The 21,547-nt window shown below is 39.3% G+C and overlaps 1 protein-coding gene and 1 pseudogene across 1 annotated transcript in view; both read right to left on the bottom strand.

Moving 5' to 3' along the window:
- The window catches only part of MAPK10 (mitogen-activated protein kinase 10), a 589,148-nt gene that overhangs the window by 465,844 nt on the left and 101,757 nt on the right, over positions 1 to 21,547 (bottom strand). The gene's annotated exons all lie outside the window — the stretch shown is intronic.
- On the bottom strand, positions 10,388 to 11,127 carry LOC110142761 (ragulator complex protein LAMTOR5 pseudogene; annotated as a pseudogene).

Raw genomic sequence — 21,547 nt, 5'->3', positions numbered from 1 at the left:
TATGAAACCATTTAGTAAACTGAAAACATAACAAACAGTACTCTGAGCATGTGTGTGTGTGTCTGTCTGTCTGTCTGTCTGATATATCATACATAAGCAGCAACATCTAAAGAGAAGAGGATCATGGTAAACTCTGGGGAGAAAAATAAGGAAATTAAGTAGGTTGCATGGGTTCACTGTATCTGTAGTAAAGATTTCTTTTTTTTTTTCAAATGTTTTTAGAGCAAATATGGCCCCAAATGTTGACATCTGTGAAGTCCAGCAGTGGATAGTAACAATGTTGAGCTTCATCAGAGCCCTGTGATCCTGGAAGACAGCAATGTTTAAATAAATCTCCCCCACTCACTCTTTTGTGTACCAGAAAACGGCTTAGCTCAAACAACCCCTGGTCCCCACGTAAACTAGATAAGACTCACAGAGAGTGCCCTGGCTTACCTTCAATGTGGCCAGATACAGACTCTCCAAATTCCCATTCTCCACCTCAGAAATGATGCACTGAACTGCTTGTCCCCACTAATCCAGCAGAAGAAAGTACTTGTTAACCTGTGATTAACTTCTCTCCTACCCCAAGGTCCCTTGACTCTGGCCAGCACTCAGCTCCTCCCTTAGAGGTCCCTGGAGAACAGACCGTCCTTAGGGTAGAAGAGTCTCTAATCTTCTATCCCATCTGGCTACCCTTCCAGCCTACTTCCGCACACCATTCCCTCTCACCTTCCTATTCTTCCTATTAAAGAAGATCCCTTTTTGTATAATGCTTGCAGATCCGATGGTCAAACTCTTCTACCTAATTGCAACAGTCTCTTTCCCCGTTGTGCAATCATCCCCTCAACTAAAGTCCTTCTCAGGCTACCCTGGTGGTTCAGTGGTAAAGAATCCACTTGCCAGTGTGGGAGACACAGGTTCAATCCCTGGTCCAGGAAGATTTCACATGCTACAGAGCAACTAAGCCCAAGTGCCATTAACTATTGAGTCTCTGCTCTTCAGCCCAGGAGCGCCAACTACTGAGTCCATGTGCCAACTACTGGAGCTCACACACCCAGCTGCAGAGTAGCCCCTACCCACCGCAACTAGAGAAAATCCCACGTAGCAACAAAGACCCAGCACAGAGAAAAGCAAAACAAATAAATCAAATAAAAATTTTTAAATTAAAATAAAATAAATAAAGTCTTTACTAAGTCTGGATTTGTATTTTATTTGACAACCCAGGTACTTCTACTTTCTTACATACTGGTTATTTCATAATATAAAAGAGAGTTTAAAGAGGGCCTTATTAAATAGAAAAAAATAATTGTTCAAAAAGAATAGTTTTCAAAATGTCTTGATGAAAACAGCGACAGAACTCAAGTTGTATCACCCTTCTAGCAGAAGTAGGATGAGAATTTCTGACTGGCCAGGCCGGTCAGGGGACCCCTATGATATACAAGTGAAGGGACTGGGAAAGTTAAATCTGGGAAATTAAGACTCAAGTGGGCAAAACAGCTGCCTTCAGATATGTAATGGGTTAATTTCATGAGAAATGGAAGGAAGTTTCTATACATTGCCATTAGGTAGAATTGTGATCAATAAATGGAAGCTTCAGGAAAACCTCAGCACAATCTACTGAACAACTGTCTGACAGCATTGTCTGAAGGTGGAATGGGCTCCTCACAAGTGCCAAGGTCCAGACATTATGTGTATGAACCGCTAGGCCAAGAGCGTTAGACAGGTTGTTGGACCAGGTAACCCACTAGCTTCTGGATTCCATGTTCTATCTACCGGATAATGCAGAGAGCATCTGAGTAAACTTTAATAACCAGGCAGTCACTTAGTGCCAATGTTTCCCAATTGCCAATAGTTTCCAATTTGTTAGACATAAGTAGCTGAAAAAAGTAAATGCCACCCATTTGAAGATACACGCATTAAGAATTTTTTTTAAGAGGGGAAAGAATAAAATCAGAATAATCAATAAGCAAAAAGTCATTCTTTCATTAGAGTGTCCACATGAGAAACATACAAAAAGAACTCTAACTCCCAAACACCAGATGTAGCTTATGCTTCTTACTACATCCATCTTAGAGCATTTATGAGACCAAAAAAAATGTAAATTCTCCACCAATTTGATTGCTGAACATTGGATAGAGCAATGAGAGACTTCTCTGAAAGCCATAACAGGAAACTCTGAATGGATACATCAATCAATCTAACATAACCGAGACAATAACAAGGTTCTGGAACAGCCAAAAAAAAAATGACAGCTGATTAGATTTAAACAACTTCTTAGAGAAAAAAAAAATTGCTTTGCAGATCTGTTTGTCAGTAACTTTCATATTCTAGCCTCCATGACCATGAAAGCCACACAAAAGGTATAATTATATTTCACAGAAGCTGTTCTTGTTTTAAATCTGCCCCTAATATAAAGCAGCCAACAGAGGAAATTGTATTTAATAAGACATCTGGCTTCTAAATGAAGATACCCATTTTTCTTCTAAAATAATGTTAATTTGGTTTGTAATTGAAACATGTAGTTGATGTCATTTAGAGTTTCCTGTCCCAGAAAATTGTTTACAAAAGCAATACATCAGAATACTTTCAAGATGCAAGATTATGCTTTTATCTAAAGTATGACAAGGCTGAATAGATATTTTGACATTAACATCTTCCAAGAGAATTTAATTTATTTTTATGCAGGAGATAATATTTTCTTTCACTAAAATGAATAACACAGGATATTTGTTTTGCTATTTGCTTTATTCTATGCTATCTTTTTATTTTAATATTTATCTATTCATTCATCCATTCATTCTATCCATTCATTTTCTCCAGAATTAAATGTTTTTACTTACACCTCCCTGTGTTGAACAAAATTCTTCACCTGCTTCCATTGTATTTCCTTTATTTTTCCACTGCTTTCCTTTTCTCTTATCCCCTATCTTCCTCCTCCTTTACTCTACCTTTGCAACCAAAAGGATTCCTAATTGTTCACTACAAAGGGAAAGAACTGAATGCCAGTGGGGGGAATTACTTTGCATACAGAAGACCCTCCTATAAGAAAGACACTTCTAAAAAGTGTCATCATAGAAGACAGTCAAATGTGAAGTAAAAAAGTAATAAAAGATGGCCCAAATAACCCAAAAGTCAAACTACTCCAATCCAGAAATTAAGATTAGTGGTTATTACAGTAACCAAAGCAAAAGTTCTATTCTTCCTAAAATAGCTATTGACATTTTATTACTAATTAAGAATTAAAATATTTAGTTCTTATAGCATATTGGCAATAAAATTGGATATGGAGAATTCATCAAGAAAAAAAACTTACTTCATAAGTGTTCTACTAATCTCTTATTGCAAAATAAAAAATAAATCCATGAAAAGTGAATAGAGTGGAAGCCTGCACCCAAATCCATCTCTTCTCAAAATAATTGGCCTCTCGTGTCTTTTTTAAATTATACATACAGGTATTCCTGAGTTAATCTTAAAATAGAAATTTACAATTTAAAATAAAGTTGATGATATGAAAAAGACTGTTTCTTTAAAATGTAAATCATTGTTTCTGTCATTATGCATGTCATAATATGCATTTTTTGAAGATAAAATGGAGTATATTTGCTAGCATGCTGCAACACCCCTGGCTTAATTAAAATGCCTGAAAGATGCTTTTAGCCTGCAGCAGAAATTGTTATATAATTACTCTAATGCATCTGCTATGTTTTCACTTTTATTTTTTTAACAAAGATGAACCCAGGTGATTTCTGGGTAACTCTAATATGAATCAAGAAGGATAATTGTAGCAAATGAAAGTGTATATAACATATGTCAAATTCAGAGTAATTCTAGAACTTTGCCTTTGAATACAATTACAGTCATTTGCTTTTTAAGAGTTTAGGGGGTCTCCAAAATCACTGCAGATGGTGACTGCAGCCATGAAATTAAAAGACACTTACTCCTTGGAAGGAAAGTTATGACCAACCTAGACTGCATATTAAAGAGCAGAGATATTACTTTGCCAACAAAGGTCCATCTAGTCAAGGGCTATGGTTTTTCCAGTGGTCATGTATGGATGTGAGACTTGGACTATAAAGAAAGCTGAGCACTGAAGAATTGATGCTTTTGAACTGTGGTGTTGGAGAAGACTCTTGAGAGTCCCTTGGACTGCAAGGAGATCCAACCAGTCCATCCTAAAGGAGCTCAGTCCTGAGTGTTCATTGGAAGGACTGATGTTGAAGCTGAAACTCCAATACTTTGGTCAGCTGATGCAGAGAGCAGACTCATCTGAAAAGACCCTGATTCTGGGAAAGATGGAAGGCAGGAGGAGAAGGGGACGACAGAGGCTGAGATGGTTGGATGGCATAACCGACACAATGGACATGGGTTTGGGTAAACTCCGGGAGTTGGTGATGGACAGGGAGGCCTGGCATGCTGTGGTTCATGGAGTTGCAAAGAGTAGGACAGGACTGAGCAACTGAACTGAACTGAACTGAGGGGGTCTGTTATAGTTATGAAGAAATTTTCCTTGCAATATTCATCAGAAATAAACCAATTGTCACAATAAACTTGTATGTGTCAAACTGAGTTACAGGACAAGAAGCTGAGTGCATTATATAGCAAATTCTAATCTCAGCTATTTTTAATTTTTAAATTGATGAATGTTCCAATGGCTACATGTGTGTGCTTAGTTATGTCCAACTCTTTGCAACACATGAACTGTAGCCTGCCAGGCCCCTCTGTTCATGGAATTTTCCAGGCAAGAATACTGGAGTGGGTTGCCATTTCCTTCTCCATCCAATGGCTAAGACGGTAACAAATCTGCCTGCAATGTAGGAGACCTGGGTTCAATCTCTGAGTCAGAAAGATCCTTTAGAAAAGGGAATGGCAACCCACTCCAGTATTCTTGCCTGAAAAAATCCCATGGACAGACCTGCCTGGCAGGCTACAGTAAGTACATGGGGTCACAAAGAGTCAGACATGACTGAGTGACTAACACTTTCACTTTCACCAAATTCAAGAGCTCTCCTTTTTAGAAAACTAGAACTCTGCGAACACAAACTTAGTCATCAATAGTTCACTTTCAGTTCAGTTCAGTTCAGTTCAGTTGCTTAGTCGTGTCCGACTCTTTGCGACCCCATGAATCGCAGCACGCCAGGCCTCCCTGTCCATTACCAACTCTCGGAGTTTACTCAAACTCATGTCCATCGAGTCAGTGATGCCATCCGGTCATCTCATCCTCTGTCGTCCCCTTCTCCTCCTGCCCCCAGTCCCTCCCAGCATCAGGGTCTTTTCCAATGAGTCAACTCTTCCCATGAGGTGGCCAAAGTACTGGAGTTTCAGCTTCAGCATCAGTCCTTCCAATGAACATCCATAGTTCACTTTAGTTTGTTTAAATACATTTTTTTCAGTAGACTAATAGTATGTCTCCTACAATTTTTTCTCACAATATTTTTAAACTAGTAAAAGTAATTCTTAATGATATTTATGGATTTTAAGAAATCAAGTATTTATGGCTTAATAGTTTTATTCAGTTATCGATATGTACACATCTGAGAGGAGTAGTTTGGCATTGTACTTATAAAAGATTTTTTTTAAGTGTAGAATATAGATAGAAGATACAGTTGCAGAATTTAAACACAAGGTGAGATTCAGAAATATGTAAGAGCATGATACAGACAACCATATACAGAGAAAATATTCCTGGCATTTTTCAGGGGAAATTATGTCATTTCTGATTCACTTATATTTGGCAAAGAAACTGCTGTTTCTTCAGATGTTCTGTCCAGAGTCTGTGAAAACTGAAGTCTTTCCAAAATTTTTACCCAGAAATAATGATCTTATTTTATTTTGAGACCATAAATGTTATGTTTCTCTTTGGAGGGGGGTCAAAATCAGCCATATTTAAACAGATACCATATACTGAGGCAGGAGATAGATGGGCCCCAGCCTAAGCAGCCAGAGCCTGTCCTTGTGGATAAATAGCCCAGATGCAGAGCAAGAGAAGAGCTGAACCCTGCTCAGATAAGAGATTAAAGACCACATATTCCTCATTCTCAAAGTCAAGGAGAACTTCCCTACTACATACACACAGAGAATTCTAAAAGATGATGCTGTTAAAGTGCTACACTCCAAATGCCTGCAAATTTGAAAAACTCAGCAGTGGCCACAGGACTGGAAAAGGTCAGTTTTGATTCCAATCCCAAAGAAGGGCAATGCCAAAGAATGTTTACCCTACTGCAAAATTGCACTCATTTCACACACTAGCACAGTAATGCTCAAAATCCTTCAAGCCAGGCTTCAACAGTGTCTGAACTGAGGACTTCCAGATATTCAAGCTAGATTTAGAAAAGGCAGAGGAACCAGAGATCAAACTGCCAACATCCAGGGATCACAGAAAAAGCAAGAGAATTCCAGAAAAACATCTTCTTCTGCTTCATTGACTACGCCAAAGCCTTTGACTGTGTGGATCACAACCAACCAGAAAAATCTTAAAGAGATGGGAATAACAGACCACCTGACCTGCCTTCTGAGAAATCTGTATGCAGGTCAAGAAGCAACAGTTAGAACCGGACATGGAACAACACACTGGTTTCAAGTCAGGAAAGGAGTACGTCAAGGTTATATATTGTCACCCTGCTTATTTAACTTATATGCAGAGTTCATCATGCAAAATGCTGGGCTGGAAGAAGCACAAGCTGGAATCAAGATTGCCAGGAGAAATATCAATAACCTCAGATATGCAGAGGACACCACCCTTACGGCAGAAAGTGAAGAGGAACTAAGGAGCCTCTTGATGAAGGTGAAAGAGGAGAGCAAAAAAGCTTGCTTAAACTCAACATTCAAAAAATGATTATTATGGCATCCGGTCCCATCACTTTATGGCAAATAGATGAGTAAACAATTTCAACAGTGACAAATTTTATTTTCTTGGGCTCCAAAATCACTGTGGATGGTGACTGCAGTCATGAAATTAAAAGACACTTGCTCCTTGGAAGAAAAGCTATGACAAATCTAGACAGCATATTAAAAAGCAGAGACATTACTTTGCTAACAAAGGTCTGTCTAGTCAAAGCTCTGGTTTTTCCAGTAGTCATGTAAGGATGTGAGAGTTTGACTGTAAAGAAAGCTGAGCATCAAAGAATTGATGCTTTTGAACTGTGGTGTTGGAGAAGACTCTTGAGAGTCCCTTGGACTGCAAGGAGATGAAACTAGTCAATCCTAAAAAAAATCAATCCTGAATATTCATTGAAGGACTGATGAGGAAGCTAAAACTCCAATACTTGGACACATTCTGCAAAGAGCCGACTCATTGGAAAAGACCCTGATGCTGGGAAAGATTGAACGCAGGAGGAGAAGGGGATGACAGAGGATGAGATGGTTGGATGGCATCACCAACTCAATGGACATGAGTTTGAGCAAACTCCAGAAGATGGTGAAGGACAGTGAAGCCTGGCATGCTGCAGTCCATGGGGTCTCAAAGAGTCCAACACAACTGAGCGACTGATGAACAAGCACAAAAAGGCTCCTTGAAGGTCAAAAAGACAGGAGGTGTCACCTCAGTGTAATGATGCCAACCTGCTCTTAGGCATCTTCACTAGAATCCATCTTGAATGCACAGAGGAGAGGACATTGATATTGATATATACCAAATACAGATTCAGAACCAGGGAAAGCAAGATGACTGGTCAAAGGAAACCTGGAAGAAATTCCCCATAAACATGGTTCAAAGTGATTCACCTTAGAGCAGTGGGATTGAGTTTTTCAAAAAGAAGAAATGGAAAAGGGAGGAGATCTATGTATATGTAGGCTTCCTGGATGGCTCAGCAAGTAAAGAATCCACCTGCAATGCAGGAGATGCAGGAGACATGGATTCAATCCCTGGGTCAGGAAGATCTCCTGCAGACAGGCATGGCAACTCATTCCAGTACTCTTGCCTGGAAAATCGCATGGACAGAAGACCTTGATGGGCTACAGTCCATGGGGTCACAGAGAGTCGGACACAACTAAGGGACTGAGCACACATGCCTCTTTGAAAGTTTTCGGTGTATCACTGAAATCCAGTTATGATTTGTTAGAGATGAATGAAGTAGCTATACAAAACAACTGTTGGTAGATAAACTGAGGCATATTTTAAATGCTAAGCAAGTGAGCAAAAATTATTTTATATATATATATATTTACCATATATATATAGTAAGATATGTATATATATTAGAAGGTCAACAGTTTTTGTATATTTTAGTAAAAATGACATGAAATTATCCTGGAAGTTGTTTTCATTAAAAGTAAGAACTTTTTTTATTTATTTTTTTAATTTTTATTTTTTTATTTTTCCATTTCTTTTTATTAGTTGGAGGCTAATTACTTTACAATATTGTAGTGGTTTTTGCCATACATTGACATGAATCAGCCATGGATTTACATGTGTTCCCCATCCCGATCCCCCCTTCCGCCTCCCTCCCCAGCCCATCCCTCTGGGTATTCCCAGTGCACCAGCCCTGAGCACTTGTCTCATGCATCCAACCTGGGCTGGTGATCTGTTTCACCCTTGATAGTATACTTGTTTCAATGCTATTCTCTCAGAATATCCCACCCTTGCCTTCTCCCACAGAGTCCACAAGTCTGTTCTGTACATCTGTGTCTCTTTTTCTGTTTTGCATATAGGGTTATCGTTACCATCTTTCTAAATTCCATATATATGCGTTAGTATACTGTATTGGTCTTTATCTTTCTGGCTTACTTCACTCTGTATAATGGGCTCCAGTTTCATCCATCTCATTAGAACTGATTCAAATGAATTCTTTTTAATGGCTGAGTAATATTCCATAGTGTATATGTACCACAGCTTCCTTATCCATTCATCTGCTGATGGGCATCTAGGTTGCTTCCATGTCCTGGCTATCATAAACAGTGCTGCAATGAACATTGGGGTGCACGTGTCTCTTTCGATTCTGGTTTCCTCAGTGTGTATGCCTAGGAGTGGGATTGCTGGGTCATATGGCAGTTCTATTTCCAGCTTTTTAAGGAATCTCCACACTGTTCTCCATACTGGCTGTACTAGTTTGCATTCCCACCAACAGTGTAAGAGGGTTCCCTTTTCTCCACACCCTCTCCAGCATTTATTGCTTGTAGACTTTTGGATAGCAGCCATCCTGACTGGCGTGTAATGGTACCTCATTGAGGTTTTGATTTGCATTTCTCTGATAATGAGTGACGTTGAGCATCTTTTCATGTGTTTGTTAGCCATCTGTATGTCTTTTTTGGAGAAATGTCTGTTTAGATCTTTGGCCCGTTTTTTGATTGGGTCATTTATTTTTCTGGAATTGAGCTGGAGGAGTTGCTTGTATATTTTTGAGATTAATCCTTTGTCTGTTGCTTCATTTGCTATTATTTTCTCCCATTCTGAAGGCTGTCTTTTCATCTTGCTTATAGTTTCCTTTGTTGTGCAAAAGCTTTTAAGTTTCATTAGGTCCCATTTGTTTACTTTTGCTTTTATTTCCAATATTCTGGGAGGTGGGTCATAGAGGATCTTGCCGTGATTATGTCGGAGAGTGTTTTGCCTATGTTCTCCTCTAGGAGTTTTATAGTTTCTGGTCTTACGTTTAGATCTTTAATCCATTTTGAGTTTATTTTTGTGTATGGTGTTAGAAAGTGTTCTAGTTTCATTCTTTTACAAGTGGTTGACCAGTTTTCCCAGCACCAGCAAGTGAGCAAAAATTAATTCAAATGAGGCAGCACCAAACAGGAAATGGTTAAGAGTCCTCTTAGACAGATTCTTGGCAGATAGGAGCCAGGGGAAATACAGAGAAAGCATAGATATAAAGAAAGGAAGTTTTTGATTGGCTACAGCTTAAAGCCTAAATTGTTTGTGATTGGTCGTCCCTACATTTTCGATTTTGTGACCTTGAGGCATTTGCAGGCTAAGATTTTGTTTTGCTTACATAAGCGACCATGGCATTAGAGCCACCAAAGTGTAATGGTCTTTCATTCAATTAATTTATCACTACATTTGGTCATTTCTCTGATTGATATGGAAAGTTCTACAAACTGTTGGCAGAGGTCAATCAGTGTTAAAATAGCTTTCATATACAATAATTGAGACATCCCAAGATTGAATCTATAATGTTGGAATCAATAAACTGCTTTTTTTCCTCCCACCACATTTATTAAACATAACAAAATTCTATATACAAGGTGACCTAAAACTGCTGTTTCAAAATGTGGTACTTTTCTTAACTGGTATTTGATAAGTCAAGACACAGAGGGTCAAAAGACAACTTCCTCTAAAATTAATAGGAAAGTGTCCAGTGCCTATTACACGAATGGTCTAATTACTGGAACTCTAGCATATTATATTATCTATAAGGTAATTAACACAAGGTACCACTGAGTGCCTATGACAGGCTTCGGAGCACTGATAGAAGACCTCAGGAGGCCATTTTGCACACTGCCACTGGTACGCCATCGTGTTTCTGCAGCATCACATTCCCATTATCTGATTCTAGACACATCGCAGAAATATCGGTGGGGTATGAGGTTAGCTTAGCTGCTTGCTGGGCAAGAACAGATATCACCCCGCATGCTCATTTGACTGGGTTCGGTGACAGCCCAGATTGAGTCCTTGTAAATCTGTGCACAGGACTCCAACAATGGATGGATTCACCATCGTGTCCTCCAAGTGCTGTTGCGAGGTAGCCTGCATCCCGCCATGTGTCGCCTCCTTCTACGCCACACTGGGGTGCCCCTCAGTCACATGGCACGAGCGGTCAATATATTGCTTTTAAAAACAACACGATTTAATTTAGCTATGATTATATAATGAAATGGAACCCAAACAAAGTACTGAAATTAGAGTTACTATTAACGGAGATGCAACAGCTGTCCACAATTTCTATTACATATCATCTCCGGCAGAATATCCTGCGAATATTCTCTTCCACCCAATGTCATACTGGTCCTTGAAACTACTTTTTTTTTCTTCCTTCATCATCACCGCTGACCACCTCACCCCACTGCACCGCAGTTAATCTCACAAAGCTGCAAAGCGTGCTGAAGACAAAGTATTGATGAATCCAGTACTTGACATAAAGTGAGCATTCCACCAAAGCCTGACCAGACATATAAATGAAGGGATAGATAAGTGAGTGAACACATTTTGACAGAGATTCAGGAGCCTCTGTCTGTAAATACTCCCTTCTACTCTGACACGGGATGAAGAAAACAAACGTTTGGAAACGCAAGTGATCAAATGTGTAGCCACAGGCATCAACATCCAGTCGCCCTAATTCCTGCCAGAGTTCAATTTGTGGGAGACAGCTTTAAAGCCAGAGACTCTTTACCATGAAAGTTATGGAAGTGGAGGAAGAAAAACTTTTACCGCGATGATTCCCACCTCTAAATTTCTGTTTCTACAACTCGCAGCTGAATTTCCTCTTGTGTATCCCCTAATTAGTCTCCTTTAAAATAATTGGTGTTGTTCTCGCCTGTTGTTTGAGTGTTGTCCCTAACTGTGACACAAAATGAACCTTTCTGGAAGTGTCTCCCCAGGAGGGATTTAAGTGCTTAAGGAGGCTTATTTATTCTCAAGGCTGAGCAGCCACTTAGTCCATTACAATGGAAACAGCGATTTCAAGGCAAGTGTGTACTGCTAAAAACAGGTGCATAAGAATGTGGCTGTCTTACAGCTTTAAGAAGGCAAGAAATTCAAATTAACCCATGAAGTCTTCTGCTGGAAACCACCACTCAGACAAGCAAAACAATAGCACTTTCTGCTGAACTCTGGACAACTTGCTTCTCTAGGTTCTTGGCACTTTCAGTTATTTTCTTTTACTATTTTAAAGTCAAGAGGAAGTAAATCATGAAGCCTTAGTAATTCTAAACGAAAAGCCACAGGAAAGAAAAACAGCAACGAAAGAGAAGAAGGAAATACTGCAGGTTATTAGAAATCAAACTTTACCCAAAATTTAAAATTCATTTCACAGTACAGTGGGTACAATGTTTCAATCTAGGAGAAAATTCATTTTAAATGATTTAATGCTGGCCTTGCTTATTCACAAAAACTCATTAGCTTAATAAAACAGAGGCTCTTTTTGCCAAGTCGCACACTTCTGCCTGGTTCATTTACAGGGCTAGACGGCAGCCTGACACTGTTTTGTTGCTCTTAAAGTCTCCCATGTGCCTAACACGGTGATAGGTGACTGTGACTGGGGAGTTGAAATTTAATAGCACCACCCAAAACCTAGGCTACTGCATTTCATTTCAAACAATAGTCAGTCCAACAACATAAATCCTGCTTGTAGAATGAAATGCTTTATGAAGTCACGTCTCAAACACCACATTCCTCTTTTCCTTTATGCCTATTCCCCGATGTCTATTGAACAAAAATGCACAACCTGAAAGCTGAGAGTTATGTTTTATTCAAGGGACAAAACCGAGGACTTAAGCTTGGAATACAGCCTCTGAAATACTGCTCCGAAGAGGTATGGGAGGAGCTGGGATACAGGGGAGTTTCTGCAACAAAGACCAGGTAGTCAGAACATCAAAAGATTACTATTAATTCAAGAAAACCAGCTATCTCAATTTAAGGAATTTAGTGCTTTTCTATGCATGGAAAGATGCAAGAGTCTGGGCTCACTGAAATCATTCCTTTGATATGCACCTCAGCTCTCTGGGGTCAGAATATCCTGTGCTTTCTCATCCTGAGTCTCCCCAGGGTGCATGATGGAAGAGGGGCAGACACATCCTTTGTTTACTGACACGGCAGGCAATGTGTATTCAGTGACACCCATTCATTTCTAGCTATGTGCCACAGTATGTGTGTGTGTGTGAAGTGGGGGGAGGAAGAGAAAGACACAGAGCAAAGTTTCTGCTATCCTAGAAGACCACGCCTTCTCCCAATAATGAGAAATGTATTGTGGATTGACTTGCCTCTTCTGATAAGCATTGTTTAGACAAAAGAAATGACCTGAATGAGGCATCTTTGAATTACAATGGACTGACTCAATCAACTTTGGAACTAAATCGTAGTGAACTTTTTATTTTTAATTCCTCACCACTAAACCTGTTCATGCTGCCAGGATGTGTTGAAATTTTGCACATGGGACCCAAGAGAAAAAAAACACAGTGCTCTGGCACTCTTGGTTCTATCTGGGATAAAAATCTAATGAAAAATGAACATGAGAAAATTAAAATCCAGTTAATTACTGTCATTTAACAGAGACTTGAGTGTATTCAGTTTCTTGCTTACCTGATATTTTTCACTTTTTCTTTTGTGCATGTGTGTGTAGCAGTCAGGAGACAGTTTTCCAAACAGCCAATTCTTGGATTTAGACCGTGCAATAAGAATTCTAACTGTTACAGCTGGGGTTAAAGTGTGCAAATGCCTGCAGCACATCATTCTCTAAGCTGTCAAAACATTTAAATTGTGTCCCTGTCGTTCCTCCCTCCCTCCCTCCTCCACGTTCTCCCCAGCAGGGGCCCCCAGCACTGAATTTTTGTCAAAAGAGAAGACAGAGTCAAATTGGCAAACTGTAGCTTTCTAAAAGGATTTCCAACCTTCTTTGTGTTGCTTGTCATGTTTATTTCGGTATGTCATTTTTGCATTAACCCTTGCTGATTCTTTCCAGTTTGATTTCATGGAAATGCTCTTATTTTAGGTCAACTAACAACTTAATGAAAGACATCACATTTGGTTAACAGGTGTGCTTTAAAAAGAGACTTTCACCGTGTCTGGACAATGAGGAAGTAGTTTGCAGAAACACTTTTTAATTACTTCAACTGATAATAGGATAAACTGTAGAAGAAAGACTTTCCTAAATATGTTGTTTAAATTCTGAAATGTGTACAAGGGAACAAAGAGACAAACATCACCCTCACATTATAAATAATTAAATAAATATTAATAGATATTTATGACTGTAACCAATATTAAAAATTATTAAAATTTCGTAAAATATTTATTGTTAAATACCTGCCAAGACCCAAGCTCTATACTTCCAAGCATTGCATCTAATCCTCACACATCAGGCATTCAACCTTGTACCCACACGGTGCTAAGTCTTGTCATACAGATGAGAAAGACACAATATTTACCCCTCTGATAGCTCATGGTCTAGTGAGGAAAAATGACTGGCAAAAAATTGTGAAATGAGATTCAGTGGATGCATGTCCACTTACAAAGTCATCTGAGAAAGGTCATTCAACTATAATTGAGGGAGTTGAAGATGTTAAGCAAATACAGATTTGTTAAAAATAAAAGGGAGGGGGGAGGGAGAGGTGATTCAAGTACTGAAAATTTTAAGTTAGCCAGAAGGGAAAATATTGGGGTGGGAGCAAGAGAAGGAGGCACAGTTTTTTAGGTCAAGAAAGCAGGCTTTAAAAAGGTAGAGAGAGAATTCACTGCTGGTCCAGTGGTTAAGACTCTAAGCTCTCAATGCAGGGGGCATGGGTTCGATCTTTAGTCAGGGAACTAAGATCTCACAGCCAAACAAAGGCAGGGAGTTCTATGAAAGCAACGCATGTTTAGAAGAACAGCAAATGGTCATTATTAAACCTCAAAATGGAAGACAAGGTAAAGAGACCTTAATACACAGGTTAGTGGACTTAGCTAAAGATAGTGGGCTTTATGCAGACCCCACAGAGGGAGAGCAATGTAATTTTTAAACAGAGTAGCTTAAAAACTGTATTTCTAGTCTAGAAATAATGACAGTCACAGATAGTCTTTATTAATATTTCATGTCTTTTACCTTTTACATTAATTCTATGTAACTCTCTATACAATATTGTATGTATTATATCCCCATTTTACAGATAAAATAACTGATGCTCAAAATCCTTAAGAAACTTGTCCAAGTTCATCTAGCAGCTAAGTTTCACAATGTTCTCAGTTTCCCACTCTCGCTGATAATAGCTATAGTTATGTGGTGAAGAGCAGGTGTTTTGGAGGCTAACTGAGCATGAATTCTTCACCACTTTATTTGCTATGTGACTTTGTGCAAATTTTTCATCTTCTGGAAAAGATAAATGTGATAGTGCACATAAAACAGTTAGCACAGTGCCCACCCCACAGTTTAATGCTAACCGTTAGTATGATAGCAGGTCACGCTTGAGCATATTTTACTTACAAGAACCAAGTATGGGTATTATTATCTTCATTTCACAGATTTTATTTAAATGCTTAAACTTAAAGAAATTAAGTCACTCACAGAAAGACATATAACTATTAGTATATGGGGGAGCTTGTTCTGCTCCGAAGACCACACTTGTTCTTTTAATGTAGAATATAGTGAATCAGAGACTGTCCCTGATGCCCTATAAAAGATAAATTAAAAGGAGATAAGACAGGAGGCAAGGAGTGGAATATTTAAACAGGTTTTTGTAGAAATGTAAGAGAGAGATGGCAAGAGTCTGAAACAAGTAGAGTAAAAAAAAAAAAAGATACTTAAAAGATATCAACAAGTTTGAATGAACAAGAGTGGACGACAAGTTGGATGTTGGAAAGTCAGGGAGCTAGAGAGACAGCACCAAGCTCCCCAGCATATGGGGTGATTAGTATTTAGGATGTTCTCATGTAACAGCTTCTATTTGTTTTGTGTTAGGAAAATTCATTCATGGGATATAACGGGCAAGGTTGCTCAAGGAAACCTGGCCAGGTTTGAATTAGCTTTTGAGCAGCAACAATGATAGCTCAGTTGGTAAAGAATCCGCCTGCAATGCAGGAGACCCCAGTTTGATTCCTGGGTCAGGAAGATTTGCTGGTGAAGGGATACACACAGTATTCTTGGGCTTCCCTTGTGGCTCAGCTGGTAAAGAATCTGCCTGCAATCCAGGAGACCTGGGTTCAATCCCTGGATTGAGAAGATCCCCTGGAGAAGGGAAAGGCTACCCACTCCAGTATTCTGGCCTGGAGAATTCCATGAATATTACAGTCCATAGGGCCACAAAGAGTCAGACACGACTGAGCAACTTTCACTTTCACGTTCAAGAGAAAGAGAATTGCCCAGAAACACAGAAACATCAGCAAACTATAATAGTAAAGGCTACAATTACTGCAGGTAATGAATCTGCAGTGGAACTAATACACATAGAGGTATGCCTTATAGCAACATTATCCTCTAGATGGTTGAACTAATACTCTGTTGGAGATGGGAAAAGTGGCCAATGAAGGACTATTGGCAAAGAATTTGACAGTAGTGGTGCAGATTATTAAAATGATAGTCCTTAGGGTATTCTGTTCCTCTGCTGGAACCATCAGTTCCCTGTTAGACCACCTCCCCTTCTCCTTTATTTCTCTTTCTCCAGTGAACTCTTGGCCTTCCAGTAGATGCAGCATAGGTATCATTTTACTGGAGATGCCTTCCCTGATTACACCAAATATGTCAGTTCCCTCCTCTTACACTTTCTTATGGGCTTCCCTGGTGGCTCAGATGGTAAAGAATCTGCCTACAATGTGGGAGACCTGGGTTCGATCCCTGGGTCAGAAAGATCCCCTGGAGAAGGGAAAGGCAACCCCCTCCAGTATTCTTGCCTGGGAAACCCCATGGACAGAAAAGCCTGTTGGGCTACAATCCATGGGGCCACAAAGAGTCGGACACATTTGAGTGACTAACACTTTCACTTTTACACTTTCTTACACAATTCTTTGGAGCACAGTTGCATTGTCATCTTACATGTTTAAGAAATTAAAAATGCAATTATTATTTGGATTACACTTTGATCAATTTACTGTAAACTCTTTACAGTCAACCCAGTTGACTATAAACTCTTGGAATTTATCTTTTTTCTGTTTTCCTCCTCACCATTATATCTCCTATATCTAGCAAAGAGCCTATGCTTAGCAGGTGTTCAAGAAATAGTTTTCTGAATGAGTAAATTACTAGCGCTTCTCAAGTCTGGATTAAGAAAAGTGAAAATTGCTCAGTCATGTCCAACACTTTACAACCCCATGAACTCTACAGTCCATGGAATTCTTCAGGCCAGAATACTGGAGTGGGTAACAATTTCCTTCTCCAGGGGATCTTCCCAACCCAGGGATCGAACCCAGGTCTCCCGCATTGCAGGCGGATTCTTTACCAGCTGAGCCACCAAGGAAGCCCACAGGTATCAGCCCAATTTGGTGATGTATGCTCTGTTACTTCTCTCTGTTGCTTCTATTTCTTTTCTTTTAATGACTGCATATTAAAATTAAGTTAAATAATCTATTAAAAATTGAAACTGTTTATGTGTAACAAGTAGTTTCATTTGTTAATTAATCTTCCAAACCTTAAACGAAAGTAAAACTTTCAACAAAACACAACTGTGGGAAAAGAAGGATAAAATTATATCGTGAGATAGGGAAAAAAACACTCTAAAACTCTCATAATAATGATTCACTCACTGCATCCTAGTGAGAAAAGCTCAATGAGAAGAAGGATATGTGCATAATCCCAAAGTGTCTCCCCACAGATGACTTAGCATTGGAAGAAAAAAATAATTATAATAACCATACATGGAGAAACCAGAACATCTTGGTTAGGCGACCAAATTAGCATCACCAGTAAGGGCAAACAGATGATGTGGTACTCTGACAGGGAAAATACATTGATGTTGTAGATGGGTAGGCACATATGATCTAAGTCTAATCACCAGGAAACACCAGACAAACCCAAAGTGATGAACATCCTATCCTGTATTCTTTGAAAATATCAATCATCTGTTATTAAAGAACTTTTTAAAAAGCTGAAGAAATCAATTTGGACACAATAGGGAAAGGACAACCAACTGCAATACAGGAACCTGAATTGGATCCTGTATTAGAGAGAAAAAAAGACATTACTAGGATAATTGACAAATTGGATTATGAATTGTAGATGGGGGAAAAAGTATTGTGTCAATTTCCTAAACTTGACAACCATATTATGATAATGTTAAAAAAAATCATTTTTCTCAGGAAATACATAATAAAATATTAAGAGGTCAAAGGGAATAATACTGTAATATGTGCTCAAATGATTTGATATATATTTATGGGGGGAGGGTGGAGGGAGAATACAAAAAAGCAAATGTGGCAAAATATTAAGAATTATTAAATCTGTATAAAGGGTATATAGGCACCTCTATTATTCTTTCAACCTTTCTATGTTTAAAACTGTTTCAAAATAACAAAGTTTTTTGCTTTTGTTTTTGTTCTTTTCCATTTATTTTTATTAGTTGGAGGCTAATTACTTTACAATATTGCAGTGGTTTTTGTCATACACTGACATGAATAAACCATGGATTTACATGTATTCCCCATCCCGGTCCCCCCTCCCACCACCCTCTCCACCCGATCCCTCTGGGTCTTCCCAGTGCACCAGCCCCGAGCACTTGTCTCATGCATCCAACCTGGGCTGGTGATCTGTTTCACCCTTGATAATATACATGTTTCAATGCTGTTCTCTTGAAACATCCCACCCTCACCTTCTCCCACAGAGTCCAAATAAATCAAACAAATGTAGACTCTGATAGGCGATGTTGAAACTGGGGGAGGCTTTGCATAAGCGAAAGCAGGTGGTATATGGAAAATCTCCACACTGTCCCCTCAATTTTGCTGTGAGCCGAACTTCTCTAAAAAAAGATATCAATTAGAAAAAATCATACATGTATATGTATGACTAAGTCCTTTTGCTGCTCACCTGAAACCATCACAACATTGTTAATCAGCTATATCCCAACACAAAAGAAAAAGGTTTTTCAAGAAAATATCAGATGAATAAACACAAAGACAAGATGTAGAGGAGCTAGGATGTTGTAAAGTCCAAGCCTTGATTTTAAGATAGATTCCTGAATAGTCTAAGACACAAATCACAACCTCACTTTACTAAGACAAAGTTGGGACTTCAAGAGGCCTCAAGATCTGAGGCTAACTGAAGAAGACAAGACCCAGATGAGGAGAAAATGAGCCAAGTTCTTTCCTTGGCTCTACTTCCTTTCTTAATTTAGTCCCTTGACAGATGAGCTCACTGAAGGGAAGAAAGCAGCTTCTTCACACCATTCCCCACCTCCTCCCATTTCTGAAATGATGCTCTGCTCAGATCATTAATTGTCTCATTAAAGCTCCAGCGTGCACAGTTCAGTGATACTGGCCTTTTATTTCCTGACACAGCTGATAATAAAGAAACTGTGGTAAGATGTCTACCCTTACCTCAGGTTTTCACAGCAATAAAGGAAAAGATACATTTTCATCAATGTCAGGTTCAGGTTTAATAAGTATGATTCTGTTTTGTTTTGTTTTTTTTTTTCAAGCTTCTTATACACAATTTTATGAGTTGGGTAATATCCTATAATCCAGTTTTCCTATCCAGATAAAGGCAGGGTAATGCCAGATCTAGATTACTGGACTGAGTAATAGGGAAGTAATATGGAAGTATTACCTAAGAAATAGCTAGTATATAAGTAATATCTAATAATATTCAAGGCTGAGTTTCGTGCAACATTTAAAAATAATTTTGAAATTCATTACTGTTTAGTCATTAAGTCATGCTGACTCATGACCCCATGGACTATAGCCCATCAGGTTCCTCTGTCCATGGGATTGTCCCAGCAAGAATACTGGATTGGGTTGCCATTCCCTTCTCCAGGGGATCTTCCCAACCCGGGGATCAAACCCACATTTCCTGTGTCTCCTGCATTGAAGGCAGATTCTTCACCTGCTGAGCCACTGGAAAAATTTTGGTTGTAATTGGATATGATCTTTAAAGGGTTTCTGGGCACAATAAAGGACAGAAATGGTATGGACCAAACAGAATCAGAAGATATTAAGAAGAGGTGGCAAGAATACACAGAAAAACTGTACAAAAAAGATCTTCACAACCCAGATAATCATGGTGGAATGATCACTCACCTAGAACCAGATATCCTGGAATGCAAAGTCAAGTGGGCTTTAGGAAGCATCACTATGAGCAAAGTTAGTGGAGGTGATGGAATTCCAGTTGAGCTATTTCAAATTCTAAAAGATGATGCTGTGAAAGTGCTGCACTCAATATGCCAGCAAATTTGGAAGACTCAACAGTGGCCACAGGACTGGAAAAGGTCAAGTTGTCATTCTAATCCCAAAGAAAGGCAATGCCAAAGAGTGGTCAAAGTACCGCACAATTGCACTCATCTCACACACTAGTAAAGTAATACTCAAAATTCTCCAAGCCAGGCTTCAACAGTACGTGAACCATGAACTTCTAGATGTTCAAGCTGGATTTAGAAGAACCAGAGATCAAATTGCCAACATCCATTGGATCATCGAAAAAGCAAGAGAGTTCAAGAAAAACATCTATTTCTGCTTTATTGACCATGCCAAAACCTTTGACAGTGTGGATCACAACAAACTGAAAAATTCTTAAAAGAGATGGGAATACCAGACCACCTGACCTGCCTCTTGAGAAACCTGTATGCAGGTCAGGAAGCAACAGTTAGAACTGGACATGGAACAACAGATTGGTTCCAAATAGGAACAGGCTGTATATTGTCACCCTGCTTATTTAACTTATATGCACAGTACATCACGAGAAACCCTGGGCTGGATGAAGCACAAGCTGGAATCAAGATTGCCGGGAGAAATATCAATAACCTCAGATATACAGATGACACCACCCTTATGGCCGAAAGTGAAGAACTAAAGAGCCTGTTGATGAAAGTGAAAGAGGAGAGTGAAAAAGTTGTCTTGAAACAGCATTCAGAAAACTAAGATCACTTCACGGCAAATAAATGGGGAAACAGTGAAAACAGTAACAGACTTTATTTTGGGGGGCTCCAAAATCACTGCAGCTGGTGACTGCAGCCATAAAATTAAAAAACACTTACTCTTTGGAAGGATGTCCTCTGAGCAGCATGATGACATGATGAGTCACAGGAGGAGCATCTGATGTCATCATGAAGGGATTTTAGTGCTTTTCTAGATATCAGAAGATGCAAAGATTGGGATCATGAAGACAGTTCCTGACAATATCTAACTCTCTAAATCTGTTCCGCCAGGTTCCCTGGAGCACAGAATGCCTCAGCCTCCACCCTGAACTCGCTCAGGGCATGTTGAAGGTCAAGAGCTGCAGCAGCACAGGCAGATGGCAAACGCCCCTGGCAAGTGCCAATCTGTAGCTGACACTAAGCTGGAAAGACCACTAAGGGGGAAAGACCCTGATGCTGGGAAAGCCTGAGGGCAGGAAGAGAAGGGGGAGACAGAGGATGAGACGGTTGGTGGTATCGTCAACTCAACGGACATGAGTTTGACCAAGTCCATGAGACGGTGAAGGACAGGGAAGCCAGGCGTGCTGCAGTCCATGGGCCACACAGAGTCGGACACAACTGGGAGACTGAACAGCACCTAAGCTGACAAACTAGTATGAATTAAATAACTTATAATATGAATTAACCCCAATTAGTGTAATTTGAGGATAAGAAATAAGATAACATATAGAGTACTCACAGAAGGTACAGCGTAAGCCTTCACACTTCTTCCGTCAGGTATCTCCTTCTGAAGCAGCAACTTGAGAATTCATAGGTCTATCTCTTTTTTTTCCCCTTCCAAGGAGTAAAAGTTAACTCTTGTTTTATCCACTAGAGATAAAGTCTGTTTAAA

This window comes from Odocoileus virginianus, chromosome 29, assembly GCF_023699985.2.
Source record: "Odocoileus virginianus isolate 20LAN1187 ecotype Illinois chromosome 29, Ovbor_1.2, whole genome shotgun sequence".
In the NCBI taxonomy this organism is placed as follows: domain Eukaryota; kingdom Metazoa; phylum Chordata; class Mammalia; order Artiodactyla; family Cervidae; genus Odocoileus; species Odocoileus virginianus.
This window is presented reverse-complemented; position numbering and strand designations above follow the sequence as displayed.